Source organism: Arachis ipaensis, chromosome B06 (genome assembly GCF_000816755.2).
Source record: "Arachis ipaensis cultivar K30076 chromosome B06, Araip1.1, whole genome shotgun sequence".
Taxonomy (NCBI): domain Eukaryota; kingdom Viridiplantae; phylum Streptophyta; class Magnoliopsida; order Fabales; family Fabaceae; genus Arachis; species Arachis ipaensis.
In genome coordinates this window covers 47,480,540-47,496,648 of record NC_029790.2, presented here as the reverse complement: position 1 = coordinate 47,496,648, position 16,109 = coordinate 47,480,540, and positions in this window count along the sequence as shown.

Below are 16,109 nucleotides of genomic sequence, written 5' to 3'. Positions count from 1 at the left end.
TTCCATCCGGGCGGTTTAGAAATTGTATTCTCATCAAGATGACCAAATGTCTTCCGAGACCCATTCAATTGAACTTGATACCAATCCGTGCACTTCGAATTGAAGCGTGGAACCTTATTGAATCTTGCACACCAGCTCTTAGTACGAGCCATTTCCCTCTTACTCTTAAAGTCGCAGAGAGCTCTAAGCTGGCCATCTGTTTCAAGAAAACCATATTCAAGTAGAAAAGTAAAGATAAAGGTTAAGGAATGTACCCACTTGAAGCTTGTATTAGGTGGTAATGGCCTTGGGATAGGTGTTTCCAGTGGTTCTGTAAGCTCTACTCCCCTGTATTTTTCTGTGAATTCCTCCATTTCTTTGCAAAATTTTTCAATAGCAACTGCGTCCTGATCAAAGTCTTCTATGTCTTCCTCGTCACTCAAGTCATAAGCTGGAGGTTGAGAGAAATCTACCTCGACATCATCTTCGTATTCACTTGGATGAGGTTCTTCAGGCTCAAGGAGTTCAGTTGCAGATGTAAGTTCATGATTAGGAGAGCTTGATTCATGATTATCACTGCCTATGGAATCAATTTCTTGATCTGTTCTGTCCAATTTCTCACAAGGTATATGCATTGGAGGTTGTGCACTATCCTCCTTGGCATCGAATTCGAATATCTCGACGGAATTCTTTATAGTTCTTGATTCCCATGGAGGTTCAGCGTCTCCTAAATCTTCAACCACTTCTTCCTCTACAACTATCATGGCTTCCTCCACTTGTTCCAATACAAAGCCATACTCCTCATTGTCCACCAAAGTTTCTAGTGTCTCCTTCATGCTACACTCTTCTTTAGATTCTCCACATGTAGCCATGGGGTACCTTGAGTGCTCAGATGTCGGGAAGCTATTATATTTACTACCTCGGTTAAGGCAGTAGTGAGTTCCAGTACGTTCCTTTGCATCTTCGCTTGCCCTTGAAGAAGAACACGAAGTTTGTCATTCATTGGAGGTTGGGGTAGATATGAGGGTTCATTGGTTGGGGGAGAGGGTTCAAAATAAGAATGTGGTGGTTCTTGGGAGTACTTGGATTGGGATTGTGGTGGATAAAGGTCATACGATGGTGAATGGTGAAAAGGAACTTATGAGTGTGGTGGTTCAAAGCTACGTTGAGAGGATGGTCTATAAGCACAGGGTGGGGCTTGTTGGTAATTACAAGGGGGTCCACCATATCTATCAGCTTGGTATGCATTGTAGAGTGGTCCTTGCCCATGATATCTTGGAGGATGTTGTTGCCTAAAGGGTTGATTAGGGCCTCTTGGCTCCATCCATCTTTGATTGCTTAGACCTTGATGCATATTCCTGTTATACCTTCCACTCCTTTCAACAGATTTAGAACCAAACTCAAAGTGAGAGGGGTGAGAATTCATAGTAGCTAATAGAAATAAAAGGGAAAAACAAAAACAAATAAACAAGTAAAAGGAAAAAAATATTTACTATAACCAATAATAAGGCAAACGTTTGCAACTCCCCCGCAACTGCGCCATTTTGAAGAATGAGAGATTAACGATTCAGAATTCAGAATAAATTTCCGTTGCAAGTATAGTTTCTAAACCAAGCAATCATCCTTTCTTACAAATATTTTGGATGTCACAAGTAACAAACCTAATAAAATTTATAAACCGAAGTATTCAAACCTCGGGTCGTCTTCTCAAGGAATTGCAGGGAGGTGTTCTTATTATTAGTTATGGAAAACAGTGTTTTTCGGTTTTGAAAAGTTTGAACAAGGAAAATAAGTTGCAGGAATTAATAAATTAATATCTAATAAAACTCTTGGCAAGGGATGAAAATTTGGAAGTCCTATCCTAGTTACTCTTTTGAGAATTGAAGTTAATCCCACTTAGTTAACCTTTACGAAAGCAAGGGAAAGTCAAGTGGACTAATTATTTAGATCCCCAAGTCCTAGCCAACTCCTAAGGAAAGACTAGAGTTAGTGGAATTCAATTCAATTAGAGAAATTAATTAACAATCACGATAAGTGGTGCACGAAATCGTGATAGTTCATTCCTTGGTAACGGTGCCAAAAACTTAGTATGCATGTTCATAATTTTAGTTCTTTGTCACAACTTCGCACAACTAACCAGCAAATGCACTGGGTCATCCAAGTAATAAACCTTACGTGAGTAAGGGTCGATCCCACGGAGATAGTCGGCTTGAAGCAAGCTATGGTCACCTTGTAAATCTCAGTCAGGCGGATTCAAATGGTTATAGAGTTTTAATAATTAAAATATAAAATAGGATAGAAATACTTATGTAATTCATTAGTGAGAGTTTTAGATAAGTGTATGGAGATGCTTTTATTCCTTCTGAACCTCTGCTTTCCTACTGCTTTCATCCAATCACTCATACTCCTCTCCATGGCAAGCTGTATGTTGGGCATCACCGTTCTCAATGGCTACTTTCCGTCCTCTCAGTGAAAATGGTCCAAAATGCACTGTCACTGCACGGCTAATCATCTGTCGGTTCTTGATCATGTTGGAATAGGATTCAGAAATCCTTTTGCGTCTGTCACTACGCCCAGCACTCGCGAGTTTGAAGCTCGTCACAGCCATCTCTTCTCAGATCCTACTCGGAATACCACAGACAAGGTTTAGACTTTTTGGATCTCAAGAATGGCTGCCAATAATTTTATCCTATACCACGAAAACTCTGATCGTAGATCAAGAGGCTAAGAGATACGCATTCAAGCTTGTTTGCATGTAGAACGGAAGTGTTTGTCAGGCACGCATTCATAAGTGAGAATGATGATGAGCATCACATAATCATCACATTCATCATGTTCTTGTGTGAGAATGAATATCTTAGAGAAGAAATAGGCTTGAGTTGAATAGAAAAACAATAGTACTTTGCAATAATTCATGAGGAACAGCAGAGCTCCACACCTTAATCTATGGTGTGTAGAAACTCTACCATTGAAAATACATAAGTGAAAATAGGGTAGACATGGCCGAGTGGCCAGCCTCCCATGGAGGTGTCAGAATGTAAAAGTTACATAATGTGTTCCAGAGATGTGAAATAAATCACTAAAAGTAGTTTTTATACTAAACTAGTAACTAAGGTTTACAGAAATGAGTAAATAATGTAGAAATCCACTTCCGGGCCCACTTGGTGTGTGCTTGGGCTGAGCATTGAAGCTTTCACGTGTAGAGGTCTTCCTTGGAGTTAAATGCTAGTTTGTAACCTGTTTCTGGCGTTTAACTCTGCTTTGCAACCTGTTTCTGGCGTTTAACTCCAGAATAGGGCAGAAAGCTGGCGTTGAACGCCAGTTTGCATCATCTAAACTCGGGCAAAGTATAAACTATTATATATTTCTGGAAAGCCCTGGATGTCTACTTTCCAACGCAATTGAGAGCGCGCCATTTGGACTTTTGTAGCTCCAGAAAATCCACTTTGAGTGTAGGAAGGTCAGAATCCAACAACATCTGCAGTCCTTCTTCAGCCTCTGAATCTGATTTTTGCTCAAGTCCCTCAATTTCAACCAGAAAATACCTGAAATCACAGAAAAACACACAAACTCATAGTAAAGTCCAGAAATGTGATTTTTATTAAAAAACTAATAAAAATATACTAAAAACTAACTAAATCATACTAAAAACTATGTAAAAACAATGCCAAAAATCGTATAAATTATCCGCTCATCACAACACCAAACTTAAATTGTTGCTTGTCCCCAAGCAACTGAAAATCAAATAGGATAAAAAGAAGAGAATATACTATAAATCCCAAAGTATCAATGAAACTTAGATCCAATTAGATGAGCGGGACTAGTAGCTTTTTGCCTCTGAATAGTTTTGGCATCTCACTTAATCCATTGAAGTTCAGAATGATTGGCATCTATAGGAACTTTGAATTTAGATAGTGTTATTGATTCTCCTAGTTCAGTATGTTGATTCTTGAACACAGCTACTTTATGAGTCTTGGCTGTGGCCCTAAGTACTTTGTTTTCCAGTATTACCACCTGGATACATAAATGCCACAGACATATAACTGGGTGAACCTTTTTAGATTGTGACTCAGCTTTGCTAGAGTCCCCAATTAGAGGTATCTAGGTTTCTTAAGCACACTCTTTTTTTGCTTTGGACCTCGACTTTAACCGCTTAGTCTCAAATTTTCACTTGACACCTTCACGCCACAAGCACATGGTTAGGGACAGCTTGGTTTAGCCGCTTAGGCCAGGGTTTTATTCCTTTAGGCCCTCCTATCCACTGATGCTCAAAGCCTTGGATCCTTTTTATTACCCTTGCCTTTTGGTTTTAAGGGCTATTGTCTTTTTCTGCTTGCTTTTTCTTTTTCTTTCTCTTCTTTTTTTTTTGCAAGCTTTTGTATTCACTGCTTTTACTTGCTTCAAGAATCAATTTTATGATTTTTCATATTATCAAATAACATTTCTCCTTTTTCATCATTCTTCAAGAGCCAACAATTTTAACATTCATAAACAACAAATTCAAAAGATATATGCACTGTTCAAGCATTCATTCAGAAAACAAAAGTATTGTCACCACATCAAAATAATTAAACTAATTTCAAGGATGAATTCAAAATCATGTACTTCTTGTTCTTTTGTGATTAAAACATTTCTCATTTAAGAAAGGTGATGGATTCATAGGACATTCATAGCTTTAAGACATAGACACTTAAATACTAATGATCATGTAATAAAGACATAAACATAAATAAACATAGAGCATAGTGAACGAAAAATAGAAAAATAAGAACAAATAGATTAAGGAACGGGTCCACCTTAGTGAGGGTGGCGTCTTCCTCTTGAAGAACCAACGGTGCTTTTGAGCTCCTCTATGTCTCTTCCTTGCCTTTGTTGCTTCATCCCTCATAGCTCTTTGATCTTCTCTAATCTCATGGAGAATGATGGAGTGCTCTTGGTGTTCCATCCTTAGTTGTCCCATGTTGGAACTTAATTCTCCTAGGGAGGTGTTGATTTGCTCCCAATAGTTTTGTGGAGGGAAGTGCATCCCTTGAGGCATCTCAGGGATTTCATGGTGAGAAATTTCCTCATGCTCTTGTTGAGGTCCATGATCTCTTATTTGCTCCATCCTTTTCTTAGTGATAGGCTTGTCCTCATCAATAAGGATATCTCCCTCTATGTCAATTCCAGCCGAATTGCAGAGGTGGAAAATGAGGTGAGGGAAGGCTAACCTTGCCAAAGTGGAGGACTTGTCAGCCACCTTGTAGAGTTCTTGAGGTATAATCTCATGAACTTCCACTTCCTCCCCAATCATGATACTATGGATCTCAATGGCCCGGTCTACAGTAACTTCAGACCGATTGCTAGTAGGAATAATTGAGCGTTGGATGAATTCCAACCATCCTCTAGCTACAGGCTTAAGGTCCGGTCTTCTCAATTGAACCGGCTTGCCTTTTGAGTCAACTTTCCATTGAGCTCCTTCCACATATATGTCCATGAGGACTTGGTCCAACCTTTGATCAAAGTTGACCCTTCTAGTGTAGGGGCATGCGTTTTCTTGCATCATTGGCAAGTTGAACACCAACCTTACATTTTCCGGACTGAAATCTAAGTATTTCCCCCGAACCATGGTAAGCCAATTCTTTGGATTTGGGTTCCTACTTTGATCATGGTTCCTAGTGATCCATGCGTTTGCATAGAACTCTGGAACCATTAAGATCCTGACTTGTTGAATAGGATTAGAGAGAACTTCCCATCCTCTTCTTCTAATCTCTTGTCGGATCTCCGGATATTCGCTCTTTTTGAGCTTAAAAGGGACCTCAGGGATCACCTTTTTCTTGGCCACAACTTCATAGAAGTGGTCTTGATGGACTTTTGAGATGAATCTCTCCATCTTCCATGACTCAGAGGTGGAAGCAATTGCCTTCCCTTTCCTCTTCCTTGAGGTTTCTCTGGCCTTAGGTGCCATTGATGGTTATGAAAAAACAAAAAGCAATACTTTTACCACACCAAACTTAAAAAGTTTGCTCGTCCTCGAGCAAAAGAAGAAAGAAAGTAGTAGAAGAAGAAGAAAATGAAGGAGATAGAGGGAGAAGGTGTATTCGGCCAAGGGGGAGAAGTGGTGGTTGTAATGTGTGAAAATGGAGTAGTGTGAAGGGGTTTATATAGGGGTGGGGGATGGTTAGTTTTCGGCCATTAGGGTTGGGTTTGGGAGGAAAAGAATTTGAATTTTGGAGGTAGGTGGGGTTTATGGGGGAGAGTGGATGGATGTGAGTGGTTAAGGGTATTTGGGGAAGAGGTATGGAGGTGATTGGTGAAGGGTATTTGGGGAAGAGAGTTATAAAAAGGTATGAATAAGAGAGAAGAAGAGGTGGGATAGGTGGGGATCCAGTGGGGTCAAGGACTTAGCATCCCTGCTCCAATTAGGCATGCAAAACGCCCTTAGAATGCATGTCTGGCGTTAAACGCCAGCTTGCTGCTTGTTTCTGGTGTTTAACGCCAATTCCATGCTCTGTTCTGGTGTTAAACGCCAGTCTGGTGCTTGTTTCTAGCGTTTAACGCCAGCTTGATGCTTCTTTCTGGCATTAAACGCCAGTTTGATGCTTCTTACTGGCGTTTAAATGCCAGTAAGTTCTTCCTCCAGGGTGATCTATTTTTAATGCTATTTTTCATTCTGTTTTTTATTTTTCAGTAGTTTTTGTGACTTCACATGATCATCAACCTAAAGAAAACATAAAATAGCAATGGAAAATAAATAGATATAGTTAAATAACATTGGGTTGCTTCCCAACAAGCACTTCTTTAAAGTCAATAGCTTTATAGTGAGCTCTCATGGAGCCTCACAGATGATCAGAGCATTGTTGGGATCTCCTAACACCACACTTAGAGTTTGAATGTGGGGGTTCAACACCAAACTTAGAGTTTGGTTATGGCCTCCCATCACCAAATTTTGAGTTTGACTGTGGGGGCTTTGGTTGACTCTGCAGTGAGAGAAGCTTTTCATGCTTCCTCTCCATGGTTACAGAAAGAGATCCTTGAGTTTTAAACACAAGGTTGTCCTCATTTAGTTGAAGGACTAATTCTCCTCTGTCCACATCAATCACAGCTTTTGCTGTGGCTAGGAAGGGTCTTCCAAGGATGATGGATTCATCCTCATCCTTCCCAGCGTCTAGGATTATGAAATTAGTAGGGATGTAAAGGCCTTCAACCTTTACTAACATGTCCTCTACTAGTCCATAAGCCTATTTTCTTGAGTTATCTGCCATTTTTAATAAGATTCTGGTAGCTTGCACCTCAAAGATCCCAAGTTTCTCCATTACAGAGAGTGGCATAAGGTTAATGCCTGACCCCAGGTCACACAGAGCCTTCTCAAAGGTCATGGTGCCTATGGTACAGGGTATTAAGAATTTACCAGGATCCTGTTTCTTTTGAGGTAATTTCTGCCTATCCAATGGATTCAGTTTATTGGTGAGCAAGGGAGGTTCATCTTCCCAAGTCTCATTACCAAATAATTTGGCATTCAGCTTCATGATTGCACCAAGGTACTTAGCAACTTGCTCTTCACTGATGTCTTCATCCTCTTCAGAGGAAGAATAGTCATAAGAGCTTATGAATGGTAAAAAGAGGTTCAATGGAATCTCTATGGTCTCTAAATGAGCCTCAGATTCCTTTGGTTTCTCAAAGGGAAACTCCTTATTGGTCAGTGAACGTCCCAGGAGGTCTTCTTCACTAGGATTCACGTCCTTCTCCTCCTCTCTGGGTTCGGCCACACCAAGTAAGGTCATGGCCTTGCACTCTCTTTTTGGATTCTCTTCTGTATTGCTTGGGAGAATACTAGGAGGAGTTTCAGTGACTCTTTTACTCAGCTGGCCCACTTGTGCCTCCAAATTTTTAATGGAGGACCTGGTTTCATTCATGAAACTTAGAGTGGCCTTATATAGATCAGAGACTATATTTGCTAAGCTAGATGGATTCTGCTCAGAATTCTCTATCTGTTGCTGAGTGGATGATGGAAAAGGCTTGCTATTGCCAAACCTGTTTCTTCCACCAGTATTAAAACCTTGTTGAGGCTTTTATTGATCCTTCCATGAGAAATTTGGATGATTTCTCCATGAGGGATTATAGGTGTTTCCATAGGCTTCACCCATGTAATTCACCTATGCTATTGCAGGGTTCTTAGGATCATAAGCTTCTTCTTCAGAAGATGCTTCTTTAGTACTGTTGGATGCAGCTTGCAATCCATTCAGACTCTGAGAAATCATATTGACTTGCTGAGTCAATATTTTATTCTGAGCCAATATGGCATTCAGAGTATCAATTTCAAGAACTCCCTTCCTCTGAGGCATCCCATTACTCACAGGATTCCTTTCAGAAGTGTACATGAACTGGTTATTTGCAACCATGTCAAAGAGTTCCTGAGCTTCTGCAGGCGTTTTCTTTTGGTGAATGGATCCACCTGCAGAATGGTCCAATGACATCTTAGATAATTCAGACAGACCATCATAGAATATATCCAAGATGGTCCATTCTAAAAGCATGTCAGAAGGACACTTTTTGGTCAGTTGCTTGTATCTCTCCCAAGCTTCATAGAGGGATTCACCTTCTTTCTGTTTGAAGGTTTGAACATCCACTCTAAGCTTGCTAAGCTTTTGAGGAGGAAAGAACTTGGCTAAGAAAGCCGTGACCAGCTTATCCCAAGAGTTCAGGCAATCTTTAGGTTGAGAGTCCAACCATATTCTAGCTCTATCTCTTACAACAAATGGGAAAAGCATAAGCTTGTAGACCTCGGGATCAACCCCATTGATCTTAATAGTATCACAGATTTGCAAGAATTCAGTTAAGAACTGAAAAAGGATCTTCTGATGGAAGTCCATGAAACTTGCAATTCTGTTGCATTAGAGAAACTAATTGAGGCTTTAGCTCAAAATTGTTTGCTCCAATGGCAGGGATTGAGATGCTTCTTCCGTGTAAGTTGGAATTTGGTGCAATAAAGTCACCAAGCATCTTCCTTGCATTGTTGTTGGGTTCGGCCATGTCTCCTTCTTTTTCAAAAATTTCTGTCAGATTTTCTCCAGAGAGTTGTGCTTTAGCTTTCCTAAGCTTCCTCTTCAGAGTCCTTTCAGGTTCAGGATCAGCTTCAACAAGAAAGTTCTTATCCTTGTTCCTGCTCATATGAAAAAGAAGAGAACAGAAAAGAAAATATCGAATCCTCTATGTCACAGTATAGAGATTCCTTATATGAGTAGAAGAGAAGAAAAAGAATTCGAACATAGAAAGAGGGAAAAAGTTCGAATTTTTAAGAAGAAGATAAGTGTTAGTAGATAAATAAAATAATTAGAAAGAGATGAGGGGGAGAGAATTTCGAAAATTAGAAGAATAAAAAAAAGAAAAATATTTTTATTTTTATTTTATTTATTAATTAGTATTCAAAAAAGTTAGAAGAAACAATTAATTAATTAAAAATATTTTTGAAAAAGAGGATAGTGATTTTCGAAAATTAGAGAGAGAAAATTAGTTAGGTGGTTTTGAAAAAGATTTGAAAATCAAATCTTGAAAATATAAGAAGTTAGAAAAGATTTTGAAATTAAGTTTTGAAAAAGATATGATTGAAAGATATGATTGAAATTTTAATTTGAAAAAGATTTGAAAAGGAAACTAAAAAGATTTGATTTTGAAAATTAAAGTTGATTACTTGACTAACAAGAAACAAAAAGATATGATTTTAAAATTTCAAGATTGAACCTTTCTTAATAGGCAAGTAAAAATTTTTTGAATCAATCACATTAATTGTTAGTAAAGATTTTGAAATTATAAAATAAAATAAGAAAAAGACTTTGAAAATCAATTTGAAATTTTCAAAAATATGAAAGAAAAAATGAAAAAAAAGATTTGATTTTTGAAAAAGATTTGAAAAAGATATAATTTTTAAATTGAAAATTTGACTTGACTCATAAGAAACAATTAAATTTAAAAACTTTTGACTAAATCAAATCAAATTTTCGAAAATTATGAGTGAAATAAGGGAAAGATATTTTTTGATTTTTTGAATTTTTAATGAAGGAAGAGAAAATGTTGTCATTTTGTTATTTTTCTCTTTTTTCTTTTTATTAAACAGTAAAAATGAAACAAAACATGAAAATCATAAATCAAAACAACTAATGCATGCAAAAACACTTTGAATGTTAAGATGAACATCAAGAACACTTTGAATGTCAAGATGAACACCAAGAACTTATTTTTGAAAATTTTTAAGAAAAGAAAAACATGCAAGACACCAAACTTAGAAATTTTTACTCTATAGACACTAATGATTCTAAAATGCATATGAAAAACAAGAAAAGACACCAAACAAGAAAAATTTAGAGATCAAAAAAAGAAATTCATCAAGAACAACTTGAAGATCATGAAGAACAAATGCATGAGTTTTCGAAAATTTTAAAGAAAAATTAAAAAGATGCAATTGACACTAGACTCAAAAATTGACACTAGACTCAAGTGAGAAACATCAAATTTTTGGTTTTTATGGTTTTATTAAAATTTTTTTGGATTTTTTCGAAAATTAATTGGAAAAGAAAAATAAGGATTTCAAAATTTTTAATGAGAATTCCAGGAATCATGCAATGTTAGTCCAAAGCTCCGGTCCAGGAATTAGACATGGCTTACTAGCCAGCCAAGCTTTCAGTGAAAGCTCCGGTCCAAAACACTAAACCTGGCCAATGGCCAGCCAAGCTTTAGCAGATCATTACAAACAAAAGCTAAATTGTTGAGAAAGACAAAGAAGCTCTTCTCTAATGATAGTTGAAACCTCAGTCCAAAGGATTAGACATGGCTTTACAGCCAGCCAGACTTCAATAGATCATCATGAAACTCTAGAATTCATTCTTAAAAATTTTGAAGAACATAGAATAATTAAATTTTTTTTTGATAATTTTTCGAAAATAAAAATAATAAAAACAAAAAGCTTAAAATTAAAATAAAATTACCTAATCTGAGGAACAAGATGAACCGTCAATTGTCCAAACTCGAACAATCCCCGGCAACGGTGCCAAAAACTTGGTGCACGAAATCGTGATCGTTCATTCCCTGGCAACAGCGCCAAAAAATTGGTGCATGAAATCGTGATCGTTCATTCCTTGGTAACGGCGCCAAAAACTTCGTACGCACGTTCATAATTTTAGTTCTTTGTCACAACTTCGCACAACTAACCAGCAAGTGCACTGGGTCATCCAAGTAATAAACCTTACGTGAGTAGGGTCGATCCCACGGAGATTGTCGACTTGAAGCAAGCTATGGTCACCTTGTAAATCTCAGTCAAACGGATTCAAATGGTTATAGAGTTTTAATAATAAAAATATAATTAAAATATAAAATAAGATAGAAATACTTATGTAATTCATTGGTGAGAATTTTAGATAAGTGTATGGAGATACTTTTATTCCTTCTGAACCTCTGCTTTCCTACTGCTTTCATCGAATCACTCATACACCTTTCCATGTCAAGCTGTATGTTGGGCATCACCGTTGTCAATGGCTACTTCCCGTCCTCTCAGTGAAAATGGTCCAAAATGCACTGTCACCGCACGGCTAATCATCTGTTGGTTCTCGATAATGCTGGAATAGGATTTAGTAATCCTTTTTCGTCTGTCACTACGCCCAACACTCACGAGTTTGAAGCTTGTCACAGCCATCCCTTCCCAGATCCTACTCGGAATACCACAGACAAGGTTTAGACTTTCCGGATCTCAAGAATGGCTGCCAATAATTCTAGCCTATACCACGAAGACTCTGATCGTAGATCAGGAGGCTAAGAGATACGCATTCAAGCTTGTTTGCATGTTGAACAGAAGTGTTTGTCAGGCACGCGTTCATAAGTGAGAATGATGATGAGCGTCACATAATCATCACATTCATCATGTTCTTGTGTGCGAATGAATATCTTAGAGAAGAAATAGGCTTGAGTTGAATAGAAAAACAATAGTACTTTGCATTAATTCATGAGGAACAGCAGAGCTCCATACCTTAATCTATGGTGTGTAGAAACTCTACCGTTTAAAATACATAAGTGAAAATAGGGTAGACATGGCCGAGTGGCCAGGCTCCCATGGAGGTATCAAAACGTAAAAGTTACAAAATGTGTTCCAGAGATGTGAAATAAATCACTAAAAGTAGTTTTTATACTAAACTAGTAACTAGGGTTTACAGAAATGAGTAAATGATGCAGAAATCCACTTCCGGGCCCACTTGATGTGTGCTTGGGCTGAGCATTGAAGCTTTCACGTGTAGAGGTCTTCCTTGGAGTTAAACGCCAGTTTGTAACCTGTTTCTGGCGTTTAACTCTGCTTTGCAACCTGTTTCTGGCATTTAACTCTAGAATAGGGCAGAAAGCTGGCGTTGAACACCAATTTGCGTCATCTAAACTCGAGCAAAGTATGAACTATTAAATATTGATGGAAAGCCCTGGATGTCTACTTTCCAACGCAATTGATAGCGTGCCATTTGGACCTCTGTAGCTCCAGAAAATCCACTTTGAGTGCAGAGAGGTCAGAATCCAACAACATCTGCAGTCCTTCTTCAGCCTCTGAATCTGATTTTTGCTCAAGTCCCACAATTTCAACCAGAAAATACCTAAATCACAGAAAAACACAAAAACTCATAGTAAAGTCCAGAAATGTGATTTTTATATAAAAACTAACTAAATCATACTAAAAACTATGTAAAAACAATGCCAAAAAGCGTATAAATTATCCGCTCATCAATAAGTTTGATAACTCAAGAGCCTCTAGTTAATCAATTAAAGCCAAGAATATAATAAAAAAGCTATATAAGAATCATAAATCTGGAATACCTCAATTTATATGAAATAAAGAAAATCCTAACATGAATGGTTCATAAGCCAATTTGGCAACATAAGTAATTAAATAAGAGCATTAAAGTATCTGAAAGTAAAGGAGAAATATAAAGTAAAAGGAATATTGAACCTGAGAGGACGTTGAAATAATAAAGTTGAAATAATAAGAAATCCTAATTCCTTTAAGAGGAATCCTAATCCTAAAACCTAAGAGAGAGGAGAGAACCTCTCTCTCTAAAAACTACATCTAAATTATGAAAAGTGAATGATGATCAACTCTCCCTTGAATGGATGTATTCCCCCACTTTATAACCTCTAATCTGTGTTTTCTGGTCTTGGATCTGGGCCAAAAGGGCTTCAGAAGTCGCTGGGGGCATTTTCTGTAGTTTCTGGTGCGTGGCGTCTGTCACGCGTCCGCGTTGGTCACGCTGTCGCGCCATCTGGGAGTTTTCCTTATCACGCGTTCGCTTCGCTCACGCGTATGCGTCATTTGCGTTCTGCTCAAGGCACGCGTCCGCGTCAGTCACGCGTCCGCGTCACTGCCTTTTCGCGCTGGGCACGCGGCCGCTTCATCCATGTGTTCGCGTCGCTGCCCTTTTCTTCAAAACTCCATTTGTGTGCTTTCCTTCCATTTTTGTATGTTTTCTTTCCATTTTTGTATGTTTCTTTTCCATCCTTTAAGTCATTCCTGCCCTATAAAGCCTGAAAGCACTCAACACACAAATCACGGCATCGAATGGTAATAAAGGATGATTAATTTTAATATTTCTAAAGCATAGGAAACATGTTTTTCACATATATCACATAATAAGGAAGGGAAAGTAAAACTATGCAAATTACATGAATAAGTGGGTGAAGGATTGAATAAATCACTTAAATTGAGCACAAAATACATCATAGAATATGGGTTTATCAGTGACACACTTGTAATCACATATGGTCCCTTCCGCCGGGATTTCAATTTCCCAGGGAACAATTTGAGCCTAGAGTTAAACAACAGGACCTTCTGTCCTGGCTCAAAGACTCTAGATGATAGCCTTTTGTCATGCCATCTTTTTGTTTTCTCCTTGTAAATTTTAGCATTTTCGAAAGCACTGAGTTTGAATTCCTCTAGCTCATTCAACTGGAGTAATCTCTTTTCTCCAGCTACCTTAGCATCAAGGTTTAGGAACCTGGTTGCCCAGTAGGCCTTGTGTTCCAGTTCTACTGGTAGATGACAGGCTTTTCCATACACAAGCTGGTATGGAGAGGTTCCTATAGGAGTCTTGAATGCTGTTCTGTATTCCCACAGAGCATCATCCAGACCTCTTGTCCAATCCTTTCTATGGGTACTTACAATCCATTCTAGGATTCGTTTTAGTTCTCTATTTGAGACTTTAGCCTACCTATTTGTCTATCGATGATATGGAGTGGCCACTTTATGGTTAATTCCATATCTGACCAGAGCAGAGTCAAGCTGTTTATTGCAGAAATGAGTGCCTCCATCACTGATCAGTATCCTAGGGACACCGAACCTGCTGAAGATATGCTTCAGGAGGAACTTCATCACTATCTTAGTATTGTTAGTGGGTGTTGCAATTGCCTCTACCCATTTAGATACATAGTCTACTGCCACCAGAATATAAGTGTTTGAGTATGATGGTGGAATAGGCCCCATGAAGTCAATACCCCACACATCAAATAACTCAATCTCTAAGATCCCTTGCTGAGGCATGGCATAACCGTGAGGCAGATTACCAGCTCTCTGGCAACTGTCACAGTTACGTACAAACTCTCGGGAGTCTCTGTAGAGAGTAGGCCAGTAGAAACCACATTGGAGAACCTTAGTGGATGTCTGCTCACCACCGAAATGTCCTCCATATTGTGATCCATGGCAATGCCATAGGATCTTCTGTGCCTCTTCTCTAGGTACACATCTATGGATCATTCCGTCTGCACACCTCTTAAAGAGATATGGTTCATCCTACAAGTAGTACTTTGCATCAGTAATCAGTTTTTTGTTTGCTGCTTACTGTACTCTTTGGTTATGAATCTCACAGCTTTATAGTTTGCAATGTCTGCAAACCATGGTACATCCTCAATGGCAAATAGTTACTCATCTGGGAAGGTTTCAGAGATCTCAATAGGAGGGAGGGACACTCCTGCTACTGGTTCTATCCGGGACAGGTGATCAGCTACCTGGTTTTCTGTCCCCTTTCTGTCTCTTATTTCTATATCAAACTCTTGTAGAAGCAACACCCATCTTATGAGCCTGGGGTTTGAATCCTGCTTTGTGAGGAGATGTTTTAGAGCAGCATGGTCAGTGTACACAATTACTTTTGATCCTACTAAATAAGATCTGAACTTGTCAATGGCGTAAACCACAGTAAGTAACTCCTTTTCTGTGGTTGTGTAGTTCTTCTGTGCGTCATTTAAAACATGGCTAGTATAATAAATGACATGCAGAAGCTTGTTATGCCTCTGTCCCAATATTGCACCAATGGCATGGTCACTGGCATCACACATTAGTTCGAATGGTAATGTCCAGTCTGGTGCAGAAATGGTCACTTCAGAGTTTTAAACACCTGCAAACACTCTCTATCAAAGATAAATGGCGTGTCAGCAGCTAGCAGATTGCTCAGAGGTTTTGTGATTTTTGAGAAATCCTTTATAAACCTCCTATAGAATCCTGCATGCCCCAGAAAGCTTCTGATTACCTTAACATTGGTAGGTGGTGGTAATTTTTCAGTTACCTCTACCTTAGCTTGATCCACCTCTATTCCTCTATTCGAAATTTTGTGCCCAAGGACAATTCCTTCAATCACCATGAAATGACATTTCTCCTAGTTTAAAACCAGGTTAGTCTCTTGGCACCTTTTTAGGACAAGTGCTAGATGGTCAAGACAGGAGCTGAATGAGTCTCCAAATACTGAGAAGTCATCCATGAAGACTTCCAGAAATTTCTCTACCATATCAAAGAAGATAGAGAGCATGCACCTCTGAAAGGTTGCAGGTGCATTGCACAGACCAAATGCCATCCTTCTGTAGGCAAATACTCCAGATGGACATGTGAATGTTATTTTCTCTTGGTCTTGAGGATCTACTGCAATTTGGTTATAACTTGAATAGCCATCCAAAAAGTAGTAGTATTTGTGACCTGCTAGTCTTTCTAGCATCTGGTCTATGAATGGTAAAGGAAAATGATCCTTTTTGGTGGCTGTATTGAGCCTTCTGTAGTCAATATACATACGCCAGCCTGTAACTGTTCTTGTAGGAACCAGTTGATTCTTTTCATTATGAACCACTGTCATGCCTCCCTTCTTGGG